Source organism: Phyllobates terribilis, unplaced genomic scaffold (assembly GCF_046119375.1).
Source record: "Phyllobates terribilis strain yellow unplaced genomic scaffold, ASM4611937v1 Scaffold_5__5_contigs__length_657084704, whole genome shotgun sequence".
Classification (NCBI taxonomy): Eukaryota; Metazoa; Chordata; class Amphibia; order Anura; family Dendrobatidae; genus Phyllobates; species Phyllobates terribilis.
Window position 1 is genome coordinate 41,806,189 of NW_027362765.1, and position 24,455 is coordinate 41,830,643.

Sequence of the window (24,455 nt, forward strand, 5' to 3'; positions counted from 1 at the left end):
TTTCTTGTCCTGGGCATATTATATCAGGGGCATATGCATGGGGACATTATTATAAGGGGGACGTTCATATGAGCGAAACATGGGGCGACGTGAGGGCATTATATGTAAGTATAACCTGGGACACTTCCTTTTACAATCCCCTTGTCGAGAACACGACAATGAAATTTGAGGGAAGTGTTGTACTGGGATTTATTTGCCTACTCAAACTCAAAATAACTGGTAACAGTTGAGGATGGAATAAAGTCTAATTCTGCACTTAGGTATTTAGACATCACCCACGTGGCCATCAGTTCTTCCCTGCCGTTCACCGTAATCTAATGTCTCCATCCATAGAAAACACCTGCCTTCTTTCTTGGTCTTTAATCAAAGTTTGTTTTTTTTGTCATCAAAGTCTTTTTTTTTCGTCTCAGTCTTTCCTTGGTTCTGGCAATCTTCAGGTATCCGCCTATCCCAGAGATGATGCCTATCCCAGAGTCATCATCTAGTGTACACCCCTCACCTTGCCAGACTTTCCGTTACTCTCCGACAGCTTGTTTCCGCTGGATTTTGAGTATGTCTGGCGTGATGAGACTGCTGGGTGTCACAGTCTGTAGTTGGGCCTCACAGCATTCTTTCAGCGGAGGCACGACTCCCTTCAGGAACGACTTTGCCTTTGCTCAGGAACGACTTTGCCTTTGCTCAGGAACGACTTTGCCTTTTCTCAGGAACGACTTTGCCTTTGCTCAGGAACGACTTTGCCTTTGCTCAGGAACAACTTTTGCCTTTGCTCAGGAACAACTTTGCCTTTGCTCTTCCCCTGTAGTGTTGATTAAAGAAGATCGTTGAGGCGGTTCCTCCATGAATAGATACGCAGATATTTACTAGGCAGGTCAGAATTTCTCAAGTAGGGAGTGATGTCACAATACCTAAGTAGACTGCAGGAAGAAACACCGTCTGATTCTAATAGACATTCAATCCATCCCTTACGAACTTCACAATAGCTAGGGTTGAAGTGGCAAATACCTTATAAAGTGAGGGGACCTGTCCCTAGAGAACCTAACTCTATTTCCCCATTCACACAAAACACACATTACAATTCCATTCCAAAATAAGCTTTTGGTTTGAATGCATATAGAGACTTGAGCTAAAATAGCATGTATTCTAACTGATCCATAAAACACATGCAGATCATTGACCCATGTGCAATTGGAGTTCACTACTGGCTGCAAATGCATGAACACCGTCACATGAACACACTTACTGTGGACTGAGTATGTCCATGCACAGGTAGTTCTGCACTCACACCTAAAGTGTCTATATGTACACATATGGAATTTCAGTATACAGTAAAACTCAAATTTACATTAAATTATATATACACAATATATGTCCTTAACCCCCGTCTCTGGCTGAGCTCATGGTGCTCAGCCTGACTTCTGTGCAGTTGGGCAGACAGTCTTTTGATCCTCCTGCAAATCAGAAACAGTCCAATATATAAGATTACGACCAGGAGGCAATGACAGGAAGAGGCAGCTTTGGGGCTTTATTACAGTCTCCTCCTCATGGCTGAAATATGAAAGGAGATGTTTCAGCTCTGTGACAAACACAAGAGGGGTCTAATGGAGTCTCTCAGGGGTATCTGGGTGAAGGTCAAGTCTTCTCTCAGGAGTGATAGGTGTTCTTCAGCACTATGCTCTGCTACATCGATACCTAAAATGGGATTAAGGGAACAATACGCTCCTGGGAGTTCTCCCGGTGCAGTTATTCAACATCCTGGCACTGGATATCTTCCCTGTCCCATCAAACTCCTGTTCCTTTAGGGTGACCTCCCCCTGTTAACCTTCCTCAGCTGCCTAGCAAGTTCCTATTGCATAGGCAATGCCTTGACTCTCTTGAACCCCACAAAATGAATGCAATTTTTCTTTAGTATGCTCCTAGTCAATTGCCTCTGTTTCCTATACAGACACCCTTTCCAGTTTTTCACAATACAAAAGAGTAACACACAGCCCTCGCAGCTACTTATTCTCCTACACATAGCTTCAAACAGACTACACAGAGACAAAGGCTCATTGTGTATAGTTGGCTTGAACTAATTCAGGATTTCTGGAGTAACATCCCAGTTTGCCAGCCTCATGCCCCATCATGAAACTGCCCATCCCTGGGTTTGGTACTCCCCGTTGCCACATACTACCGATTAAGATATGTAGGCAACCACAATCAGCTGGAACTTCAAGGCCTAGGTGCACAATATATACCTATCCACACCTTTCTACCTATCTTAGTCCATGCAGAAAAACCAGCTCACTCGTGGATATGGCTCTATTATCAAAGGGAAAATGTTAATACACTTAGGAAGACTAAACGTCAAACTAAGGTTCACTGTTTCAAGTTGTATCCTGCATCAAGATTTAAACAAAACCAGGTTATCCGTCCAAACTTCAAGGTCTAAGCACACAGTATAACACGACACTCCATCGTGTACGTCCGTTACCTTCCATGCTTCTCTGCCTGTCTTAGCTCACGTAACAAATTATCCGCCTGACCTTCAAGGCCTAGGTGCACAATATATACCGGTCCACACCTTTCTACCTATCTTAGTCCATGCTGCCAAACCAGCTCATCCACGGATCTGGCTCTATTACCAAATGAAAACAAAAAAAATAAAATACACATTCCTGCGATCTGTGCTACTCTTAACCTTATGAATCCTATGGAAAAACTGGAGCTAAAAATAAAAGTACCAGAAAATAAACCTCATTTACTTGACAGGGGGTCGGATAGAAAACAGAAAACAACTAGCATACTAACAAATCCTGTTATACATTGCATACACATTGAGACTCCTATAAAGCCTTTCTGCCACCTGTCTGAGCCTCACAGGTTTAACTAACTGTAAAAGAACAAACCTAGTAACAACAGAACAGTAAAATAAACTAATAAGACAAAACAAATGGGTTTTGATGTAGCTGAAAAGAAGTAAATTTGCGCTAGTGGTAGTGAACAGAAGGACAGAACGAGAGATATATACAGTGCAAGAGATAATTTTATTTATCGAACATAAGCTTAAATAAGCATAATTAAAATGATTCAGACTCAGTGGGGTCACTGGGTCGGATAAGAGAATGGGTAAAAATATATATATATTAAGATTTTATAAGATTTTTCTAAAAACAATAAAAGGGATGGTGTCCACTGGTATAAGATCAACATAGGCCTTTTCCCTTAGTCTGTGGATATTCGATTGCAGTAGATGTATGAGGAGGCAAAGGCTTGTAGACCTGGTGAATAAAATAGGAATGTATAAATATGGTATACTAATGAGCAGTAGGGAACAAGTAGGTATCCTTTAGTTGTGGTTACCTGATACTGGTGCCTCGTATGGGATACGAGGATCACTGGTGGTACGTGTTGGTGCCTAGGAGGGAGGACGAAGGGTGCCTAGAGTGGGGTAGAAAAGAGTATGGATTAGCGGGAGTGGAACTCGATAGAGATGTCTCTGTTGGACTCTGGATTGAGTCGTGAGTTACCTGTACTTGGTATGGTACTCAATAGGCTGTGGTAGTGGTTAGCTGTTTCTCCACAGTCGTTCTGCTACTGGGATGACAGTCAGCAGGCTGTATGGATAATACGGAATTCACTGGAAGGGTACTAAGGGGGAATAAGGGGAGAGACTAATATGGAATAGGGTGCGAGGCTCAGGGGCACAGGTACGAGATAAAGAGGTCAGTTACCTTCTAGAAGGTGGCGTGGGGTGTCCTGAGTATATTTTGATGACTAGGAGATGGCGGTCCTAGTCCTGTTGGGATAGTGGTAGAGGATATGTACCACACGACTGTGGGTGGATGATCTGAGTTAGATCTGTTAGGGGGAGGAATAAGAAATAAATCATAAATGGGCTAAACTTGTATAATCGTGGTACAAGCCTTGGAGACAAAAAGTTTTGGTTTTACCTGTAGATAGATACAAGGGGCCTCCAGAGGCGTCTTAAGATGAACTGGAGGTAGTAATCCTGGTCCCTTGTAGAGTGGAGGTAGCACGAGAAGGTCAGAGGTGGGATACAGCAGGAGGCTGGTGTCTATATGCTGAATAGAAATCTATACGGAAGGGGGAGGGGGAGAGAGGGTATATCTGTTAGGGTATCACTGGGTAGTATCCAGTATTATACTCAGAGATGGGGGTTACCTGTTTCATAGAGATTAGGGTGTCAATTAGTAGGTGCTGGTTCCAGTCTCCTTGTTGTGGATACAGCAGGGTGCTGTAGTGGGAGGCTATAGTAGTATCAGAGGTAGCCAGAGAGAGGGTGCAGCATGAGGCTATAGTTGTCCTATGTTGGGTGCACCAGGAAGCTCTGGCTGAGTAGAGAGTGCAGGTGCCAGATACGATAATATGAAGGATGGCTGGTGCAGGGTCCAACTGGGGGAGAGAGGATATATCTGTTAGGGTATCACTGGGTGGTGGTTGTAGCCTCCAGTATTATACCCAGAGATGGGGGGTTACCTATTTAGTAGGGATTGGGGTGTCAAATAGTAGATGCTGGTTCCAGTCTCCTTGTTGTAGATACAGCAGGGTGCTGTAGTGGGAGGCTATAGTAGTATCAGAGGTAGCCAGAGAGAGGATACAGCATGAGGCTATAGTTGTCCTATGTTGGGTGCACCAGGAAGCTCTGGCTGAGTAGAGAGTTCAGGTGCCAAATACGATAATATGAAGGGTGGCTGGTGCAGGGCCCAGTTGGGGTGGTAGATGGCAAGTACTGCAGGGAGCAGGGAAAATCCGTTAGAAGGTCAGCTGGGTACAGTGGGACTTAGTAGGGTAGAGGCTCGTGGTTACTTACGGTCAGTAGAAAAGCTTCACCGTCTGGGGGTGGTGATCGAGGTCCGGAGCGAGGGCGGAGTCCCGGCCGGTGACTGCCGCGTACTCGCTGCTTCCGGGTAGGAGGGGGAGAAGGAGTGTATGTGGAGAGCGCGTGCGAGGGTGCGCGTCTCCAAGGAAAGCGCGCGAGAGAGGGGTAGCGTGACGTGCAGTCACGTGGTGTGCAGCGTGCACAAAGTACGGAGGCCTGTGGGCGCCTCCTTCACTGGGTTAAAGGTCAGTCCGACGCGTTTCAACAGCTGCGGCTGTCTTCCTCAGGGATGGATTAACCCAGTCAAATGGTGTCATTTATATATGCAGGGCTGATGACGTCATAGGTCGATTAGTTAGTCATTAAAGGCAAAGAGCTCTATTTCGCTGTTCAGACCTCTTGGTCTTAGGGTGTTAAGTTTGAAAATCCACTCACTTTCTTTCCTGGACATGCTCTTAATAAAGTCTCCTTGTCTCCAGTTTTTGTAGACGATTTGTATACCTACTATTTTAATTCCTTTTAGTGATCCATTGTGTTTTTTTGTAAAGTGTTTTGAGAGGGGGTGGCCCATATATTTATTTTTGATGTTCCTTATATGTTCGCTGATCCTGACGTTCATAGGTCTTTTTGTTCTGCCTATATATAATTTGCCACATGGGCAATATAGCCCGTATATAACCCCTGTGGTGTTGCATGTTATAAAATCTGTGATGGGGTATGTTTCTTTTTGGTGGCTGACGGTGTGTTGTTTTGGTGTATTGAGGGTTTGGCATGTCTTACATTTTTTGCATGGGAAGAAACCTTTTAGTTTTTGCTGAAATGGAGTTTGAGGTTTTTGAGAACTGGTATGTATCTTTACTGTGGGGGCTATAATAGATCCTAGATTACGTGCCTTTTTGAAGATGAATTTGGGTCGGTTTGGGATTATGTCTCCGATTATTTTGTCATCTTTAAGTGTGTGCCAGTGTTTTTCTACTATTTTCCTAAAGATGTGAGTATTGGCAGAGTAGGGTGTGATAATAGGGACAATAGTATTGGGCCTGGAGTCGTTTTTTGGTTTGATATTATTGGTTTCAGTTAAGAGGTGGTGGCGCGGTATTGTTGTTATTTTGTCTATGGTGTTGGTGAGAAATTGGGCATTGTATCCCTTCTCTAAGAATTTATTAGTAAGGAGTTCCGCTTCCATATTGAAATCCTGCCGTTTGGAGCAATTCCTATGCAGTCGTAGATATTGACTCCGGGGGACGTTAAGTAGCCAGGTGGGGAGGTGGCAACTGTCTATTGGGATGTACCCGTTAGCATCGGTGGGTTTGTGATATGTACGTGTACGGATGCAATTATCCTCAATATAAATATTGAGGTCTAAAAAGTTAACTGTGGTGGTACTGGTAGTTGATGAGAATTCTAAGAAGAATTCATTTTTATTTAAATCTTCCATAAATGAGTTTAGTGAGGATTGGTCACCTGACCAAATGAATAGAATATCGTCTATAAATCTTCGCCATAGGACCAGGTTCTTATGCAAGAGGCCTCCAGGGTGTATCGCTAATGTTTCCCAGCGGCCTACATACAGATTTGCATAACTGGGTGCGAACCTGGTTCCCATGGCGGTTCCCCATTGCTGGGAGTAGTAGTTCCCCTCGTACATGAAATAGTTATGGGTTAATATAAATAGCATACAGTCTGTGATAAATTGGCTTTGTTCTGGGGGCATTTTTTGATTGAGAAAATGGGAGGCAGCTTCACAGCCTTTAGTGTGTTGTATATTGGTGTAAAGGGATGTGATGTCCATAGTTCCCATGATGTAATGATTTTCCCATGGGGTGTTATTCAGTATCTGGATGGTATGTTTGCTATCCTTTAGGTGGGAGGGAAGGTTAGGGACTAGGTCCTGTAGATGATGGTCAACTAATCTGGATAAATTGGCTGTCAGGCATTGTATGCCGGAGACGATTGGTCTCCCTGGTGGATTTTCATGGTCCTTGTGTATTTTGGGCAAATGGTAGAAGGCGGCTATCCTGGGGTGTTTAATGTTCACGTAATCGTACTCGTTTTTATTAAGGAAGCCCTCTTGGAGTCCTTTCTTGGTTAATAGTCGTAGTTCTTCTTGATAGGTGTTTGTTGGATCAGAGGGGATGATTGAGTATGTTCTTGGATCACCTAAGAGTCTTAGTGATTCTTCTTGATAATATTCCAGATCTAGGATGACTATGCCCCCCCCTTTATCGGCTGGCCTAATCACTATGTTTTTATTTGCTTGTAGTTGTTTCATGGCGATCATTTCTGATTTTGTAAGATTATTCTTGAATTTTTTGCATGTTGTGTTATTGAGTCTACGGATGTCATCTGTTACATTTTTTTCAAAGGTGTTTAGGGCTTCTGAGTACTCTTGGAGGGGATGAAAGGAGGATTTATTTTTGAGGGCAGTGTGGGTATATTTGGGTAATTCTACTGGGTCTATTGTTCCAATTTCATCTTGTTTTTTGGTGTAGTACTTTTTAAGAGCCAATTGGCGCATGAATTTTTTGATGCCGATGTAGGTTTGAAACTTGTCTAGTTGGGTGGAGGGGGCGTATTTGAGTCCTTTATTTAATAGAATGGTCTCATTGGTGGTTAGGGGGTGTCTGCTAAGATTAAAAATGGATTTTTGACTATTTACTTTTTTTGTGTTGTTCTTTTTCTTTTGGGCGAGTTTCCCTCCTCTAGTGCCTCTTTTGCGTTTTTTCTTTTGGCCAATTGAAAAAAATTATTAGTACTGTTAGTATGTTTTCGTATGGAAGGGCGTGAGGTGGTAGCTCTGGTAGGAGTGACTGGTATTGGGGGGGTATATTGGTTGGTTGGGATGGGTGTCTGTTTGTTGTAGATGGTGTTATGGGTGAATTATTTATTTCTTCAGAGATATTGACTAGCGGTAGAAATCTATTTTGGGTGTCAGTGGGGGTAACGGGATGGATCGGTAATGGGTTGGGTGAAATGGGATCGGGTCCATTTTGAATTGGGGGAGAGGGGATATTGGATGTAGGATGGAGTGAGATGTTGCTGATAGAAATACCAGAGTTATCTGGACTACCGACTACCTCGTCCAAGGTTTCAAAGAAATTAAGTTGGTCTCTCCCGGGTCGTTGGTCCGGGAGAGGTACGGCATCTCTACCAAATTTGGCCCGTTTCCTTTCTATTATCTCATTTTCTTTTTGGTTAATTCTGTTCTTAATGCTGTAGGTGAGATTCAGGATATCAGGGTGGTTTTGGTGTGGTTTAATTTCATTAAATAGAGTGTTAATTTTACTTTTATTTTCCAGAAGTTGCTTAGTCCGTTTCTTAATAATGAATCGGACAGTTTGTTTGGAAAAGTCATGGAACATAGAGTTCCATTCTTCCAGGGTGGTGGGATCTCCTATATCTCCCGATAATGCCTTAGTTACTACTAGGCCAGATGGTACAATGTTGTAGGCTAAATAGTGTTCAAGGGTGGCGACCTCCCATAGGTCCCTCATTTCTTTCAAGAGTAGTTGTTCTAGGGTTCTCAGTGAGTCTTTCATTGTTTGGATGGTTTCTGGATTAGTGGTAGTGGGTTGCTTTTTGGTGTTATTGAAGAATATTTGTATATTTTCTATTCTTTCTTTTCTGTCTATTAAGGGCTTCCTTAATAAAAACGAGTACGATTACGTGAACATTAAACACCCCAGGATAGCCGCCTTCTACCATTTGCCCAAAATACACAAGGACCATGAAAATCCACCAGGGAGACCAATCGTCTCCGGCATACAATGCCTGACAGCCAATTTATCCAGATTAGTTGACCATCATCTACAGGACCTAGTCCCTAACCTTCCCTCCCACCTAAAGGATAGCAAACATACCATCCAGATACTGAATAACACCCCATGGGAAAATCATTACATCATGGGAACTATGGACATCACATCCCTTTACACCAATATACAACACACTAAAGGCTGTGAAGCTGCCTCCCATTTTCTCAATCAAAAAATGCCCCCAGAACAAAGCCAATTTATCACAGACTGTATGCTATTTATATTAACCCATAACTATTTCATGTACGAGGGGAACTACTACTCCCAGCAATGGGGAACCGCCATGGGAACCAGGTTCGCACCCAGTTATGCAAATCTGTATGTAGGCCGCTGGGAAACATTAGCGATACACCCTGGAGGCCTCTTGCATAAGAACCTGGTCCTATGGCGAAGATTTATAGACGATATTCTATTCATTTGGTCAGGTGACCAATCCTCACTAAACTCATTTATGGAAGATTTAAATAAAAATGAATTCTTCTTAGAATTCTCATCAACTACCAGTACCACCACAGTTAACTTTTTAGACCTCAATATTTATATTGAGGATAATTGCATCCATACACGTACATATCACAAACCCACCGATGCTAACGGGTACATCCCAATAGACAGTTGCCACCTCCCCACCTGGCTACTTAACGTCCCCCGGAGTCAATATCTACGACTGCATAGGAATTGCTCCAAACCGCAGGATTTCAATATGGAAGCGGAACTCCTTACTAATAAATTCTTAGAGAAGGGATACAATGCCCAATTTCTCACCAACACCATAGACAAAATAACAACAATACCGCGCCACCATCTCTTAACTGAAACCAATAATATCAAACCAAAAAACGACTCCAGGCCCAATACTATTGTCCCTATTATCACACCCTACTCTGCCAATACTCACATCTTTAGGAAAATAGTAGAAAAACACTGGCACACACTTAAAGATGACAAAATAATCGGAGACATAATCCCAAACCGACCCAAATTCATCTTCAAAAAGGCACGTAATCTAGGATCTATTATAGCCCCCACAGTAAAGATACATACCAGTTCTCAAAAACCTCAAACTCCATTTCAGCAAAAACTAAAAGGTTTCTTCCCATGCAAAAAATGTAAGACATGCCAAACCCTCAATACACCAAAACAACACACCGTCAGCCACCAAAAAGAAACATACCCCATCACAGATTTTATAACATGCAACACCACAGGGGTTATATACGGGCTATATTGCCCATGTGGCAAATTATATATAGGCAGAACAAAAAGACCTATGAACGTCAGGATCAGCGAACATATAAGGAACATCAAAAATAAATATATGGGCCACCCCCTCTCAAAACACTTTACAAAAAAACACAATGGATCACTAAAAGGAATTAAAATAGTAGGTATACAAATCGTCTACAAAAACTGGAGACAAGGAGACTTTATTAAGAGCATGTCCAGGAAAGAAAGTGAGTGGATTTTCAAACTTAACACCCTAAGACCAAGAGGTCTGAACAGCGAAATAGAGCTCTTTGCCTTTAATGACTAACTAATCGACCTATGACGTCATCAGCCCTGCATATATAAATGACACCATTTGACTGGGTTAATCCATCCCTGAGGAAGACAGCCGCAGCTGTTGAAACGCGTCGGACTGACCTTTAACCCAGTGAAGGAGGCGCCCACAGGCCTCCGTACTTTGTGCACGCTGCACACCACGTGACTGCACGTCACGCTACCCCTCTCTCGCGCGCTTTCCTTGGAGACGCGCACCCTCGCACGCGCTCTCCACATACACTCCTTCTCCCCCTCCTACCCGGAAGCAGCGAGTACGCGGCAGTCACCGGCCGGGACTCCGCCCTCGCTCCGGACCTCGATCACCACCCCCAGACGGTGAAGCTTTTCTACTGACCGTAAGTAACCACGAGCCTCTACCCTACTAAGTCCCACTGTACCCAGCTGACCTTCTAACGGATTTTCCCTGCTCCCTGCAGTACTTGCCATCTACCACCCCAACTGGGCCCTGCACCAGCCACCCTTCATATTATCGTATTTGGCACCTGAACTCTCTACTCAGCCAGAGCTTCCTGGTGCACCCAACATAGGACAACTATAGCCTCATGCTGTATCCTCTCTCTGGCTACCTCTGATACTACTATAGCCTCCCACTACAGCACCCTGCTGTATCTACAACAAGGAGACTGGAACCAGCATCTACTATTTGACACCCCAATCCCTACTAAATAGGTAACCCCCCATCTCTGGGTATAATACTGGAGGCTACAACCACCACCCAGTGATACCCTAACAGATATATCCTCTCTCCCCCAGTTGGACCCTGCACCAGCCATCCTTCATATTATCGTATCTGGCACCTGCACTCTCTACTCAGCCAGAGCTTCCTGGTGCACCCAACATAGGACAACTATAGCCTCATGCTGCACCCTCTCTCTGGCTACCTCTGATACTACTATAGCCTCCCACTACAGCACCCTGCTGTATCCACAACAAGGAGACTGGAACCAGCACCTACTAATTGACACCCTAATCTCTATGAAACAGGTAACCCCCATCTCTGAGTATAATACTGGATACTACCCAGTGATACCCTAACAGATATACCCTCTCTCCCCCTCCCCCTTCCGTATAGATTTCTATTCAGCATATAGACACCAGCCTCCTGCTGTATCCCACCTCTGACCTTCTCGTGCTACCTCCACTCTACAAGGGACCAGGATTACTACCTCCAGTTCATCTTAAGACGCCTCTGGAGGCCCCTTGTATCTATCTACAGGTAAAACCAAAACTTTTTGTCTCCAAGGCTTGTACCACGATTATACAAGTTTAGCCCATTTATGATTTATTTCTTATTCCTCCCCCTAACAGATCTAACTCAGATCATCCACCCACAGTCGTGTGGTACATATCCTCTACCACTATCCCAACAGGACTAGGACCGCCATCTCCTAGTCATCAAAATATACTCAGGACACCCCACGCCACCTTCTAGAAGGTAACTGACCTCTTTATCTCGTACCTGTGCCCCTGAGCCTCGCACCCTATTCCATATTAGTCTCTCCCCTTATTCCCCCTTAGTACCCTTCCAGTGAATTCCGTATTATCCATACAGCCTGCTGACTGTCATCCCAGTAGCAGAACGACTGTGGAGAAACAGCTAACCACTACCACAGCCTATTGAGTACCATACCAAGTACAGGTAACTCACGACTCAATCCAGAGTCCAACAGAGACATCTCTATCGAGTTCCACTCCCGCTAATCCATACTCTTTTCTACCCCACTCTAGGCACCCTTCGTCCTCCCTCCTAGGCACCAACACGTACCACCAGTGATCCTCGTATCCCATACGAGGCACCAGTATCAGGTAACCACAACTAAAGGATACCTACTTGTTCCCTACTGCTCATTAGTATACCATATTTATACATTCCTATTTTATTCACCAGGTCTACAAGCCTTTGCCTCCTCATACATCTACTGCAATCGAATATCCACAGATTAAGGGAAAAGGCCTATGTTGATCTTATACCAGTGGACACCATCCCTTTTATTGTTTTTAGAAAAATCTTATAAAATCTTAATATATATATATTTTTACCCATTCTCTTATCCGACCCAGTGACCCCACTGAGTCTGAATCATTTTAATTATGCTTATTTAAGCTTATGTTCGATAAATAAAATTATCTCTTGCACTGTATATATCTCTCGTTCTGTCCTTCTGTTCACTACCACTAGCGCAAATTTACTTCTTTTCAGCTACATCAAAACCCATTTGGACAACTCTGGTTCCCTGTCCACTAATTTGCTGCCACTAGTAGTGACGAGCCCACTGCGCCTCCTATACCCATATACCAACTAATAAGACAAAACAACTGTATACATAAAGAACAGTACAGGTCTGTTAGAAACTCTGCTGATTGGGTTTAAATCAAGGCCTTACTAGGGAGCAAAATTTACCCTTTCATCCCTTGCTTGCAGTCGGCCATTTTGACACATCAGTACATGGTGGGGCACATGAGACTGAGAGAAAATACTATTTTGTCTCTGTAAATATCTGTTCTCCATGCTGGACTTCTCACAATTAATTGTGCAATGACAATTCCTTGCAATGTGCCCAAAGTGACTGTAATGCACACGCCCGGACTGACTGGCGTGTGTGTGATTAGTGATTCCACTGTGCCATGAACCGGAGAGTGCCTGGAGGGGCATAACTAAGTATCTGCCCGATCCGACCAAGGTCGCACGACGGCATACGACGCCAGTGCACCAGGGAGGAACCGGGCAGAGGGACCAGGTGCTACTCCAGGTCATACCCCAGACACGGCTGTTGACCCACACCAGGGAATACAGGAACAGGCAGGCTAGAGCGCAGGCTGGGTAGGGTCCAGAACAGACTGGGAGACGGGTTCAGAGCCGCAGATGCGGTAATCAAGCAGAGCAAAGCGAAACCACATGTGCGGTAGACAAGGCCGAGCAGAGCGAAACCGAAGATGCGGTAGACAAGGCTGAGCAGAGAGAAACCACAGACGCGGTAGACAAGGCTGAGCAGAGCGAAACCGCAGATGCGGTAGACAAGGCTGAGCAGAGCAAAACCGCAGACGCGGTAGACAAGGCTGAGCAGAGCAAAACCGCAGATGCGGTAGACAAGGCTGAGCAGAGCAAAACCGCAGACGTGGTGGACAGGGCTGAGCAGAGTAAAACCGCAGACGCGGTAGACAAGGCTGAGCAGAGCAAAACCGCATACGCGGTGGACAGGGCTGAGCAGAGCAAAACTGCAGACGCGGTAGACAAGGCTGAGCAGAGCGAAACCGCAAGTGCGGTGGACAAGGCTGAGCGGGCAGGAACCGCCAGAGCGGTAAGTAAGACAGGACAGAGATAAATCGCCGAAGCGGTAAACAAAGACAAAGCAAAGGGGACAGGGCTCTGTTCACACGGAACAGACTGGAAAAGAAAGGCAGAACCAGATACTCACAAGGTACTTGCAAAGAAGTAGCGAAAGGACTCCAACTCAAACGGAAATAAAATGACAACGAGTAGAAGTTAGGTGCAGGTTCAGACTCTACAGAAAAAGGGAGCAAACGGACATAAAGACAAAAAAGGTAAGAAGCTAGGAGACAGTTCAGACAAGAACAGTTACTGCAACAAAATGCAGGAACGAGCCAAGGTAAAGCCAAGTGCTGGTTCAGACACTGCAGAAAAAGGGAACAAACGGACATAAAGACAAAACAGGTAAGAAGCTAGGAGACAGTTCAGACAAGAACAGTTACTGCAACAAATACAGGAGCGAGTCTGGGTATGCGGCCCCCAGAGGGTGGGACGAACAGGTTAGGAGCGAGTTCAGACAAGCCTGGAAATACAGCCTCCAGGAAAGGCAGAAAGACAGCTGGCTAGAGAGCACAGACAGGACTCAGTTCAGACACAGGAACTGATACCGCAAGGCAGGAAACATAGACAGGACCTGGCACATCAGTGACTAGAAGCCAACTGACAGAACAAGATGCTCAGGCATGGATTCCAAGGAGGAGCCGGTTTAAATACCAGGTGACAGACAGCAATAGGCTGAGGACGCATTAGGGGTGTGTCTGCAGCAGCTACAAGAAACAGGAAGTTCGGCGGGCGTCGCCCTAAGCAGCCAAAGCAGAGCAAAGCAGACAGAATGGAAAGAAGCCAGAGTGGCAGTCTGGACTGGAAATCAAGTGCGCGCTCTTGCACAGTGGGAGATGGACCACTATGCAAGGATGCCGCCAGGTATGTTACAGTACCCCCCCTCCTTACACCCCCTCTTCTTCAGGCCTGCCAGAATCTTCCACAGGGAATTTGAGGGCCAATCATTCTCTTCAAGGAGATTACTTCTACGGTCCACAGGAAGATACAAAACTGGTCTCATCTGGGTAGCTAGGATGCTACCTCCTATCCAGCCATCCTCAGCACCAGATGAAACGGGTGGAGTACCAGGAACAGCACACAAGGAAGTCTCTCTCCACTTATTATCAGGTAGCACCCCAGAGGGTTCAGGAGACAACTGGAAGTCCTCCGCCGGGTTGGAGGGGTGCAGAGACTCGGGGGTAACCTCTGCTTCGGGGTACATCTTGTCAAGCTCACAGGATGAAATGGGCGAGGTATCAGGTACAAAGTGTAGAAAAGTCACTGTCCCTTTGTTATCTGATGGTACCCCGGAGGATTAAGGAAACAACTGGAGGTCCTCCGCAGGGTTGAAGGAGTGCAGAGACTCGGGGGTAACCTCTGCTTCGGAGTACACTAGGTCGGACTCACTGGACGAAGCGGGCGAGGTATCAGGTACAGAGTATAGGAAAGTCTCTGTCCATTCGCTACCAGGTAGCACCCCGAAGGGTTCAGGAGACAACTGGAGGTCCTCCGCCTGGTCGGAGGGGTGTAGAGACTCGGGGGTAACCTCTGCTTCGGAGTACACTAGGTCAGACTCACTGGACAAAGCGGGCGAGGTATCAGATACAGAGTATAGGAAAGTCTCTGTCCATTCGCTACCAGGTAGCACCTCAAAGGGTTCAGGAGACAACTGGAGGTCCTCCGCCTGGTCGGAGGGGTGTAGAGACTCAGGGGTAACCTCTGCTTCAGAGTACACTAGGTCGGACTCACTGGACGAAGCGGGCGAGGAATCAGGTACAGAGTATAAGAAAGTCTGTGTCCATTCGCTACCAGGTAGCACCCCGAAGGGTTTAGGAGACAACTGGAGGTCCTCCGCCTGGTCGGAGGGGTGTAGAGACTTGGGGGTAACCTCTGCTTCTGAGTACACTAGGTCGGACTCACTGGACGAAGCGGGCGAGGAATCAGGTACCGGGTGTAGGGAAGTCTCTCTCCATTTGTCATCAAATGGTATCCCGGAGGATTCAGGAGGCAACAGGGGGTCCTCCGCCAGGTTGTAGAGGTACACGGACTCGGAGGTAATCACTGCTTCGGAGTACCTTTGGACAGACTCACCGGGTAAAGTGGGTGAAGTATCAGATACCGGGTGCAGGAAGTCCTCCTGTGTGGATTCTGGGTGGGCAGCAGTCTCTTCGGGCAGGAGAACTGGTGCGCTACCCACGCACATTACCCATCGGGGCTGCTCCGGGATACTGGGAAGTGAAGCTTCAGCAGGGACTTCAAGGTTGGGGTCAGGAGGTTTTTGGGAGAACAGACCCTGGCGTGACGGCTTGCCTCTACGCCTAGCACGTCTGGACTGCCTCTTGAGGTTGGGAGAAGTATTCCGGAGAGCGTAGTCATCCTGTGTGGATTCTGGGTGGGCAGTAGTCTCTTCGGGCAGGAGGACTAGTGCACTACCCACACACATTACCCATCGGGGCTTCTCCGGGATATTGGGAAGTGAAGCTTCAGCAGGGGCTTCCGGGTTAGGGTAATCAAAGACCATTAGAAAGGCCACCAGGAAGGCCTGCAGGTCCAGGACGATAGGATACTGTGCGTCCCATAGGGGGTGATCCATTTCAAGGCATCACCCGCTAGGTAAGACATCATGAATCCCACCTTAACCCGATCGGTGGGAAAATAAAGAGGGTAGAACTTGAAGTGTAGCATGCATTGCTCCACAAATGCACGACTCTGTCTTGGATCCCCATAGTACCGTGGCGGATCCGCAGAAACGGGTGCAGAAAGCTCCATCTGGACGGGTGCGTAATTTGCCTGGAACTCATCTTGTAGCAAAAAAAAAAATATATATATAAAATTTCTTCTAGATGCACGTATTTGCTGGAAAACGTCTCAGAGAGCGAAGGCCGTGGGGCTCAACGGGAACCATGGCCTGAGCATGCTGTAATGCACACGCCCGGACTGACTGGCGTGTGCGCGATTAGTGCTTCCACTGTGCCATGACCGGAGAGTTCCTGCAGGGGCGTAACTAAGTATCTGCCCAATCCGACCAAGGTCGCACGACGGCATACGACGCCAGTGCACCAGGGAGGAACCGGGCAGAGGGACCAGGTGCTACTCCAGGTCAGACCCCGGACACGGCTATTGACCCACACCAGGGAATACAGGAACAGGCAGGCTAGAGCGCAGGCCGGGTAGGGTCCAGTACAGACTGGGAGATGGGTTCAGAGCCGCAGATGCAGTAATCAAGCAGAGCAAAGCGAAACCACAGGTGAGGTAGACAAGGCTGAGCAGAGCGAAACCACAGACGCGGTGGACAGGGCTGAGCAGAGCAAAACCGCAGACGCGGTAGACAAGGCTGAGCAGAGCAAAACCGCAGACGTGGTGGACAGGGCTGAGCAGAGTAAAACCGCAGACGCGGTAGACAAGGCTGAGCAGAGCAAAACCGCAGACGCGGTGGACAAGGCTGAGCAGAGCAAAACCGCAGACGCGGTAGACAAGGCTGAGCAGAGCGAAACCGCAAGTGCGGTGGACAAGGCTGTGCGGTGGACAAGGCTGAGCGGGCAGGAACCGCCAGAGCGGTAAGTAAGACAGGACAGAGATAAATCGCCGAAGCGGTAAACAAAGACAAAGCAAAGGGGGCAGGGCTCTGTTCACACGGAACAGACTGGAAAAGAAAGGCAGAACCAGATACACACAAGGTACTTGCAAAGAAGTAGCGAAAGGACTCCAACTCAAACGGAAATAAAATGACAACGAGTAGAAGTTAGGTGCAGGTTCAGACTCTACAGAAAAAGGGAGCAAACGGACATAAAGACAAAACAGGTAAGAAGCTAGGAGACAGTTCAGACAAGAACAGTTACTGCAACAAAATGCAGGCACGAGCCAAGGTAAAGCCAAGTGCTGGTTCAGACACTGCAGAAAAAGGGAGCAAACGGACATAAAGACAAAACAGGTAAGAAGCTAGGAGACAGTTCAAGCAAGAACAGTTACTGCAACAAAATGCAGGAACGAGCCAAGGTAAAGCCAAGTGCTGGTTCAGACACTGCAGAAAAAGGGAGCAAACGGACATAAAGACAAAACAGGTAAGAAGCTAGGAGACAGTTCAGACAAGAACAGTTACTGCAACAAATACAGGAGCGAGTCTGGGTATGCGGCCCCCAGAGGGTGGGACGAACAGGCTAGGAGCGAGTTCAGACAAGCCTGGAAATACAGCCTCCAGGAAAGGCAGAAAGACAGCTGGCTAGAGAGCACAGACAGGACTCAGTTCAGACACGGGAACTGATACCGCAAGGCAGGAAACATAGACAGGACCTGGCACATCAGTGACTAGAAGCCAACTAACAGAACAAGATGCTCAGGCATGGATTCCAAGGAGGAGCTAGTTTAAATACCAGGTGACAGACAGCAATAGGCTGAGGACGCATTAGGGGTGTGTCTGCAGCAGCTACAAGAAACAAGAAGTTCGGCGGGCGTCACCCTAAGCAGCCAAAGCAGAGCAAAGCAGACAGAATGGAAAGAAGCCAGAGTGGCAGTCTGGACTGGAAATCAAGTGCGCGCTCTTGCACAGTGGGAGATGGACCACTATGCAAGGATGCCGCCAGGTATGTTACAGTGACCACATTTAAAACATTTAACAGAGCAATGTTTCCTCTCTCTCATTGTACCTGACAATTTGCAGTACCTGGCAATATGACCTGAGCCATCACAGGCATAACATCTAATGGATGCCATGCTTGATGTAGGGCCGCTAACAGAACATACTTCCTTTTGTCTGGATATTTTAAACTGTTCCATCACTAGGGATGCACTTTTAACAATTTTACGCTTGCATTTTCTCATTAGTTTACACTTGTCGTTACATTTATTGATTGGATCAAAATTTGATGAAATATTTGATCCATCACTCCCCCTTTTTGCCCTGCACAGGGCACAATTGGTAGAGAATCTGGCCTTGGTCTCAGAGACAAAGTGAAGGCCGGCACCATGTTTGAAAAATCATTGATGATATTTTGCAAATTTGTAATCAGTTGGGATCTAGTATCAAGATCAACACTCAACTGATTGATTATGGCATCACTAGCTGCTGCCTTGTCCTTAAAAGCTTTGATCTCAGCCTCAGACCGAGTCAGCTGTGCACCAATATCAACACAATGATTTTTCATCTGAAGCAGTTGCGATTCAAGCATGCAGATCTGCTTATCTCTATCCATATCACATTTACTATTCTCTGCCAGTTGTGTCTGTAAGGCACAAACTCTCTGCAAATTAGTTACACAACACTGGCAGTGAAACTTTGGGGGATCTTCCTTACACAGTGAGTCCTCATATACACAAATCAGTTTTGCTAGTGACGCACCCCTGGGCCTACTTGGTGTAGCGTTGCGCACGCGGGGACTACCCGGAGCCGGGCCTGTTGTGGGTAGTAGTCTCGTGGCGGCGACCCGGTCCGTGCCCAGGGAGTCAGACTAAGCGGCGGTATAATAGCAGTAGATGTTAGAATGTTCGACTACGCCACCCGTTGAATGCGGCTATGGAGCCGCCGCTGCAGGGCAGACCGCTGAGGCCGGTGATGTGGTTGTGCAGCGTAGATGGTACAACCCCCAACGGGAGGGGTATGGCCCCAGGGCAGCAGATGTGAATTGGATGAGGGGAGTGATGGTGCGGGTGTCCCAGTACTGAAGGTGCAGGTGTGACCACGAAACACGGAGGCTTGAAGTGCAGTTTCAAAAGCTTTACTCACTGTTCTTTATCCGGTCGCTTGTGCACAATAAGGACCACCCGAGTCATGCTGCGTCCACCAGGTCAGGGACTCGGCCAACTCCCAGGTAGTTCCAGAGCGTGGTCCAGAGCTCCCCTCTCTTCCTTCCTACTGGCCGTTCACACTAGGGACCCACCTATGTCCGGCTCCCTCAGGCCTCTTGGTGGTGAAACCTTTCCTGGCTTCCCTGGCCCTATGCGTGGTGTGCCTTCCTGGTGGATGTGGTGAGGGTCGTGCCAAAGCTTGACCACGACCTCCGGTTCCTGGCTGAGGATGATTAGCCTCCACCAGTTTGGGATCCGGTACCCTTCTCTGCCAACCCTTCACCCTTTTCGTTCTCCTGTGGGATCTCAGGGTTCCCTCTCTCCTTGCGTCTCTGGGCCTTTCTGCCTCCTTCTCAGTGCTTCAGGCCTGGCCCTGGAGCTGGGCCCAGCCGGAGCCACAGCTCCCTGTCAGCCCTCTCTGGCTGAACTCTCCCTCAGAACAGACCCTGTCTCAAGATGGTGCCCACCTCTTACACTCCCTCTGACACCCGAGCCCAGGTGACTAGCACCCAATGGGCTCCTTCCTATGCCCAGAGTCCCTCCCCTATCTGCTCCTACACTACAGGGATGTTCCTCCCCCCTCCCACTCCAGCCAGGGACAGACGCTGTCGTACCTGCACATCTACCTAGTGGGAGTACCGTTGTTCTGTCCCCCGGAAATGGGATGAGTGTAGTGCATGCAGCTATCTGAGCTCTGTTCCACGCTCCATCCTTACCCGGGAGTGGAATACCACACCTCTGGTTCGAGGTGCAATACCCCTGTAGCAGCCGAGTCCTCGGGGTGCTACATTCCCCCCTGGTAAACCACAGCACGTCCTCGGGCTGGAAAAGAGCATAACATAATAAAACATACAAAATTTTTAAAGTGTACACTCACAAAAAAAAACATATTAACTTTCAATATAAAACTCTTGCATATAAAACATTCTCATATAAAACACATTCTTGATCTTCTGGCCACGGGACACGGGGTGGTGACCAGGTAAAGTGCAACAGTCACTAGTTGAAAAACAGTTCCTTATAAAACCAAAAGGGGGCGCTTTAGGAAGCGCAACTATTTACAGGGTATGGCCGCTCTCAGTCCTCGGCCAGTGGGGATTAGGAATGGCTGCTCACAGTCCTCAGCCTGGTTAGGGATAGGGACACACAGGTAACAGTTCACTAGTCCCAACGGGGACCACACTTCACTTAGCAGCAATTCACATAACAGTTCTTGTAACAGTTCTGGTACCCCGACGGGTAACTATATACAGCTCTGTTCACCTCTTATTGGTGACGATGCCCTCCTGCTCCTTCCTGAGGGTAGTCTTCAAACCCATCCGGGTCCTCTTGATCTTCCTCATACCGCAGCTCTTCCTCCGTCAACCGGTGCACGTGAAGGGCATACGGTCCTCTGGCACACTGATGCCGGGTGAAGGTGACCTCGTCACCCGGGTAAAGGTCACGTCCTCGGTGTCCCTCTGGCAGATGGCTCTCGACATCCCTGCGGGTGACAAAGACGTCGCCGGGGGTTCTGTGATCCCGGATAAAGCCCCAACCGTGCTCCAGTTGAAACTTTATTACAGTCCCGGTGGCGCGGGGACCGTGGGCCGCACGGGGGTTTCGTCGGGTCCGGTGTTTCTGCTCCGCGCTTTGAACCTGCAGCCGCTCCTCGCGGACCCGCCTCTCTCGCCGTTCTCTGTTGAAGACCTCCAGTTGTTGTCGGCAGCACTCCACACGCTGGGCTGCGGCCGCCCGGGTCTCCTGGGTGAACCCCATGAGATTTTCAACGGTGGGGTCCCATGCGAACTGAGCCTCCTCCAACGGGAGCGGGACGATTTTGGCGGGCGCTGGAGCCGGGATCAGGGGCTCACACAGGGGCCGTTCCCTCCGGAGTCGGGGGTTAATGTACTCCGGGGGCCACTCAAAGGGCTGCCCATCTGGGCAGGTATGCTGCGCAAACAGATCTTCACCCAGGGGCAGCACTGTGGAGGTCGAGGGCGCGGTGGGGGCATCGGCGCCCGTATTCACCAGGCCCTGCGACCAGGCCGGTGGCACTCTGAAGGTGAAGGGCACTTTAGAGACAGCACCGCCCGGGGGTTCTCGGTCCTGCGACCAGGCCGGTGGTATCTCCTGCTTCGCCGTACTCGGAGTCAAGGAGCGTAGCGCGGAAGGGGGCGTGGCTGCGGCTCCTGCCGCTTGAGGCCTAGCTGGGAGCAGTGGCGGTGCAGCAACGGGCACGGTAAGTAGAACTTCAGGCTCTGCGACGGGGAGCTGGGACAGGCTTTCGGCCACGGGGCACGGGGTGGTGACGTCCCCTTTACCTGCTTCCATCTCTTTGGCTCCCTCCACGGCGTCGTCTCCGGCCTTCGTCCTTCCTGCACCATCTTCAGGGGCAGGCATGCTCCTCGTTGCGTGTGGCGTCCTCTGCTGGCGGGTTCCAGCCTGTTGGGCCATCTCCCTGCTCCACTCGGCCAGTGTTTCTTGCTGCACCCGGGCCATTCTCTGGGCCAAGACCTCCAGCGCGGTCCGTGCATGCTCCCTTTCTCTGGGAAGCTGTGCCAGGATCTCCACCAGGCCTTCTGGGGTGGCAGTCTGCAACAGGCTCCTGACCACGGGGTCGGTGCTGCCTGACTCTCCCTCCATCTCCGGGTGCGATCTCTCCAGACTCCTCCAGGCTGCACCCATCCTCTCTCTTTTGTTCTGGATCCGCCCATACTGAGGGTGGTCCCGGGGCAACTTGGTGATTGTGAGTCCCAGGGGCAGTCCCCCCACGCTGATGGACATTTCTATCATAGCAGTCCCTGCTGGTGGGGGCGGTCTTTGTTTTTGGCGCTCTTCTGGGACCAGGCCCACGATGGGAGGTCGTCTCTTGCCACCCTCTGGCACGCCCATAATGGCGTCCGCTCTGCCAGGGCGGGAAATCGTTTCAGATGGCGGGAATCGTCTCCTAATGGCGGGAAACTCTGCGGATGGCGGGAAAAGGCTGCAGATGGCGGGCAAACGGCGGGAAACGACCCGAGATGGCGTCCGATGCCGGGGACCCTCTGGAATTGGCGGGAGACTTCTTCTTACGGTACATATAAACTTTTCGTCAGGCACGCAGTACCCGTCGGTTGCGGGCACGTAATCCTGCCGACTACGCCAAAGTTGACGCACCCCTGGGCCTACTTGGTGTAGCGTTGCGCACGCGGGGACTACCCGGAGCCGGGCCTGTTGGGGGTAGTAGTCTCGTGGCGGCGACCCGGTCCGTGCCCAGGGAGTCAGACTAAGCGGCGGTATAATAGCAGTAGATGTTAGAATGTTCGACTACGCCACCCGTTGAATGCGGCTATGGAGCCGCCGCTGCAGGGCAGACCGCTGAGGCCGGTGATGTGGTTGTGCAGCGTAGATGGTACAACCCCCAACGGGAGGGGTATGGCCCCAGGGCAGCAGATGTGAATTGGATGAGGGGAGTGATGGTGCGGGTGTCCCAGTACTGAAGGTGCAGGTGTGACCACGAAACACGGAGGCTTGAAGTGCAGTTTCAAAAGCTTTACTCACTGTTCTTTATCCAGTCGCTTGTGCACAATAAGGACCACCCGAGTCATGCTGCGTCCACCAGGTCAGGGACTCGGCCAACTCCCAGGTAGTTCCAGAGCGTGGTCCAGAGCTCCCCTCTCTTCCTTCCTACTGGCCGTTCTCACTAGGGACCCACCTATGTCCGGCTCCCTCGGGCCTCTTGGTGGTGAAACCTTTCCTGGCTTCCCTGGCCCTATGCGTGGTGTGCCTTCCTGGTGGATGTGGTGAGGGTCGTGCCAAAGCTTGACCACGACCTCCGGTTCCTGGCTGAGGATGATTAGCCTCCACCAGTTTGGGATCCGGTACCCTTCTCTGCCAACCCTTCACCCTTTTCGTTCTCCTGTGGGATCTCAGGGTTCCCTCTCTCCTTGCGTCTCTGGGCCTTTCTGCCTCCTTCTCAGTGCTTCAGGCCTGGCCCTGGAGCTGGGCCCAGCCGGAGCCACAGCTCCCTGTCAGCCCTCTCTGGCTGAACTCTCCCTCAGAACAGACCCTGTCTCAAGATGGTGCCCACCTCTTATACTCCCTCTGACACCCGAGCCCAGGTGACTAGCACCCAATGGGCTCCTTCCTATGCCCAGAGTCCCTCCCCTATCTGCTCCTACACTACAGGGATGTTCCTCCCCCCCTCCCACTCCAGCCAGGGACAGACGCTGTCGTACCTGCACATCTACCTAGTGGGAGTACCGTTGTTCTGTCCCCCGGAAATGGGATGAGTGTAGTGCATGCAGCTATCTGAGCTCTGTTCCACGCTCCATCCTTACCTGGGAGTGGAATACCACACCTCTGGTTCGAGGTGCAATACCCCTGTAGCAGCCGAGTCCTCGGGGTGCTACACTAGCATGTGGAGCCGTTTGCTTGTTTTATTCAAAACAGACCGTCTGTCTATACACATGCTATCATGAGTACATGCTTGCTCCAATAGAGCAGACCACAGCAATTCTGCAGATTTGGGTGTACTGGGGTGCACTGGGTTAAATTTACTGTGTTTTGCCAAGCATTTCAGGGTGGATAAATCCATATTCACTCTTCCTGGAGCCATCACGGTCATCCTCCTTGTCCCTTCTGTGCTGCTTGAAAAAGGCCCTTTTACCTCCGGAACGCCTTTTCCTGACCAGCTGGACTTTCTCTTGAGAACGACTATGCCTCTTTGGAAGAATGCCTTGGTATAGATCACCCCAAATGCTCAAAGATTGTAAAGCAAACAGAAAAACGTTAAAAATCAGAAGAAAACAAAAGATTGGGTTCTCAATTATAGATTTTGTCCCGTGTATAGTTCATGCTGAAAAGCTGTGTCATTCGTCTGAACTTTCAGCGCTCTGAACACACAGAATTACACAACAGTTCACTCTGTATCAATGTAATCTGTCCATGTCCCCCTGGCCTGATCAGTTCACAAACAATGACCACAGATAATTACAGAGCAAAACACGAAAAACAAAATCACAACAGTTGGGCCTGGCTCACCATTTTAAAAGGATGAGATTTCCCTCCAGAAATATCAGTAATTAATGGGGGAACTCTCCTACACCTCTATTCAGGTCCGATATTAACTATTAACATCAAACTTGACTATTAATAATTAATATCCATTAACGTTATCTGTGCCTTATACTATACACCAACTGAG

General features: G+C 48.7%; 1 protein-coding gene and 2 long non-coding RNA genes across 3 annotated transcripts in view; 1 reads left to right on the plus strand and 2 right to left on the minus strand.

Annotated features, from left to right (window-relative positions):
• LOC141270646 (uncharacterized) overlaps window positions 1–24,455 on the minus strand; it is a 264,404-nt gene that overhangs the window by 175,978 nt on the left and 63,971 nt on the right. The gene's annotated exons all lie outside the window — the stretch shown is intronic.
• Window positions 3,114–3,838, minus strand: LOC141270873 (uncharacterized). The gene is made up of 4 exons (XR_012321745.1): window positions 3,711–3,838; window positions 3,507–3,627; window positions 3,340–3,417; window positions 3,114–3,257 (listed from the first exon to the last, which is right to left on the minus strand). It is a non-coding gene; the product is annotated as an uncharacterized lncRNA (long non-coding RNA).
• LOC141270874 (uncharacterized) lies at window positions 11,714–12,134 on the plus strand. Its single transcript, XR_012321746.1, has 3 exons — window positions 11,714–11,836; window positions 11,926–12,003; window positions 12,086–12,134. It is a non-coding gene; the product is annotated as an uncharacterized lncRNA (long non-coding RNA).